The sequence below is a fragment of the Falco biarmicus genome, chromosome 3 (genome assembly GCF_023638135.1).
Source record: "Falco biarmicus isolate bFalBia1 chromosome 3, bFalBia1.pri, whole genome shotgun sequence".
NCBI lineage: Eukaryota > Metazoa > Chordata > Aves > Falconiformes > Falconidae > Falco > Falco biarmicus.
In genome coordinates, this window is record NC_079290.1 from 30,937,632 (window position 1) to 30,940,501 (window position 2,870).

Sequence of the window (2,870 nt, forward strand, 5' to 3'; positions counted from 1 at the left end):
CAATTAAACTGCAAGATCACCAGGCATGTGAAGTCTGATGTGTTTCAGTTCATTCAGGACTTTTGATCCCATAGCTGTTACTTACCATGGACAAAATACTACCATCTGTTACAGGACCAATACAATTCTTATGTTTTGCTAATTTAAACCTCCAAGTCTAAGTGGAAAGAGACTCTGGAACAGACTCCAGTGAACTGCTGCTCTGAAGAAAAAAATGGAGATACAATTCTGTGCTTAACCAAAAGCAAGCAAGACAATGATCAAAGATGAGAAAACACATAAGGTCACTGAGGAGGATACCTGCAAGGCTGCTGCTTTACACGAACCAGGGTAATTAGACATAGAAATTTTATTCAAATATGTAATTAGCAGCTAGCAACAGATTTGCTAGTTGCTTTTCTGATAGCAATAAGCAGTAAGTTAGCACCAATATAAGAAAATATTTTGTCACATCAGGAAAAAAAAATAATCCACCAAACCAATCTCCAAAAAGGAGAAATAGGACAAATTTTTGTTGAATGTAGAATTATAAATTATCAGAACTGATGAATGGAATTTCTTATATGGCACCAATTGCTATTGAGAAATAAAAGGAGATAATACTAGCAAAAGCAGACAAATTAACTTGTTTGACAAGTATTGAATGCTTGCACTCACAACATTGTCCCTAAGGACAGAATCAGGCATGGCCATCCAAGAGAGCTGTTCCCCTGAAGGATACAAAGGAGACATAAATTACTTATTCAAGCAGCCTCCTGTCACTTGCAATTCAAAGTACTGCTTTACTTTCTGAGGGTACCCAAAACTCTCTTGTGACTGAAGTCATAACTTGAATTTATTTATTCCATATCCTGTTTACTAATTCCCTGAGAAGTCCCTCTCACTATACTAACCATTCACCGCATCACAGGGCTTCTTTTCTACACTAGAACAAATCAGCCCTTCCATTGATGCCTTTGTAAGCACATTGTCAAATTTTTTCCACTTCAACACCGAAGCAAAGCGCTGGCCTTGTGGCCTGGAAGCAAGATATCACTGTAGCAACTCGATGTACTGGTGATACTGCGTGGTTTCCCTTCTCTTCCTCCTTACTGTACTGCGCCCCTGCCAAAAGTTAACTTTACAGGAGAGCGACTGCTTCTGAGGGGACAGACAGGGCTGCCTCTATTGTCCTGACTCAGCACGCTCGGAACAAGACAAGGACCAACTGCAGAAAGAGACATTTGTAACGCTTTCTCCAGAACACAAAATAAACAGGGCGAATACGCAGCTGGCCTGGTAGCAGCGACAGAGCCTAAGCCTTTGCTCTTCATTTGGCAGGAAGAGCTGCGATGCCGGCATGGGAAGGAAATATTTCCTTTTCACCAGACCTCTTTGCCACATTCAAACCCACCAATGGTAAGATACAGCAGCTGACTTGAAAAGTGGACAGAGCCTGCAAAGATTTTACTTTTAGAAAACAGCCAGTATACTCTTGATGCAGTATACACAAATTTTTCTAGGTTCGTTATCAACCTTGATTATCACACCTCTAGTAATACAGAAACAGAGATCTTGAGCTGAACAATTCAAAGAGAAATGTCTTACCCGTGAATAGGAAACTGCAGAATTAACCATGATCTGTATCACAAACGGACTTCAAACACGTAAAATAAAATCAATAAATGAAGGATTGAATGTTGGGTTCCTAAGATTTCTACCATGCTGATAGTTTCTGTGATTAAAAAAACCACCAATCCTGTTCTCAGAAATTCATTACGTAGCATTGTACACTAAAATACAGGATGCTGTTATACAACCAAGCATTTGGGGAGATTAACCCCGATTAAAAAAACCATAAAAATCTCTGGGAAAAGCTGCTATTTAAAAGAACAAGGTCAGAATAAACTACCGGATTTGTGCAACTGAATCAAGCTGCATGTTAGGAATTATTATTTCACCAAATAACAAATCAGACAAAAATATTTACCTTGATCCTAAGAGATGCTGAGTACAAAGCTCCTGGTAATTTCCCACCAAAAAACCAGAGCACTATATCTTTACAGAGAGGGCGGACTAAAATGACCCGGAACATTCAGGAATATGTTTCTTCATAGTACTGTAGAAAAGGAGTTCAGCTTTGTAATGACAGCCGTGGGCAACAACAGAGAGACAAGAGGCCAGGAGGAAGATACAGCCCAGCTAAGCATAGAGCTGAGCTGGAGATGAAAACTGTGTAAGGGTTCTCTTCCTACACTGTAAAGCTCTCCTCCTACTACCTATAGTAACATCAATGCTCAATCTCAGCATGCAATTAGTTTCTGTACTACAGCTCTATTGCACCATTCTGAAACTCTACATAAACATTAACTACATAATTAAAACAGCTAAAGCTGTTCCTGACAGTTTTCTTGCATTCAAATACACGTGCTCATTCTTCCAACTATGAAGCATCATTACTACTTGCGAGAAGTCTGCTCCTTGCACTGAACAGAACTGCTTAGCTGATTTAGAAGGCATCTACTGTAACTGCTTTTGGGCACAAAGCAAGCAGTCTTTTTTTTCTTTTTCTTTTTTTTCAGTGAAGTGTTAGAACTGTCAAAAGTATCCATTAGCACAGAATTTGTCCAAGAAGAATTCTGTCATACTGCTGTTACTACAGGAAAGACAAGAAAAGTAATCTCAGACAAGGACATATGACTTGGCAGACATGTGAAGCAGAGGTATCAGCCTAATATTTCAAGAACAAACAACTACTGCCAGCAAGCTGACAGCTACAGTTCATGCGCATCTGCTGTTTCCCATGAGCTCCACTTTGCAGAAGTGTGAAGTTCGACACTTAACAATTCTATCAAGATAAGACATTAAAGAAAAAACTCAGCACACTGAAC

The 2,870-nt window shown here is 39.4% G+C and overlaps 1 protein-coding gene across 1 annotated transcript in view; it reads right to left on the bottom strand.

Moving 5' to 3' along the window:
* Window positions 1-2,621, bottom strand: part of PLEKHF2 (pleckstrin homology and FYVE domain containing 2) — a 33,789-nt gene extending 31,168 nt beyond the window's left edge. Inside the window, exon 1 of the mRNA XM_056333876.1 lies at window positions 1,588-2,621. The gene's annotated coding sequence lies outside the window, so the exon portion shown is untranslated. The remainder of the gene's footprint in view (window positions 1-1,587) is intronic.
* Between the last annotated feature and the right edge of the window lie 249 nt (window positions 2,622-2,870).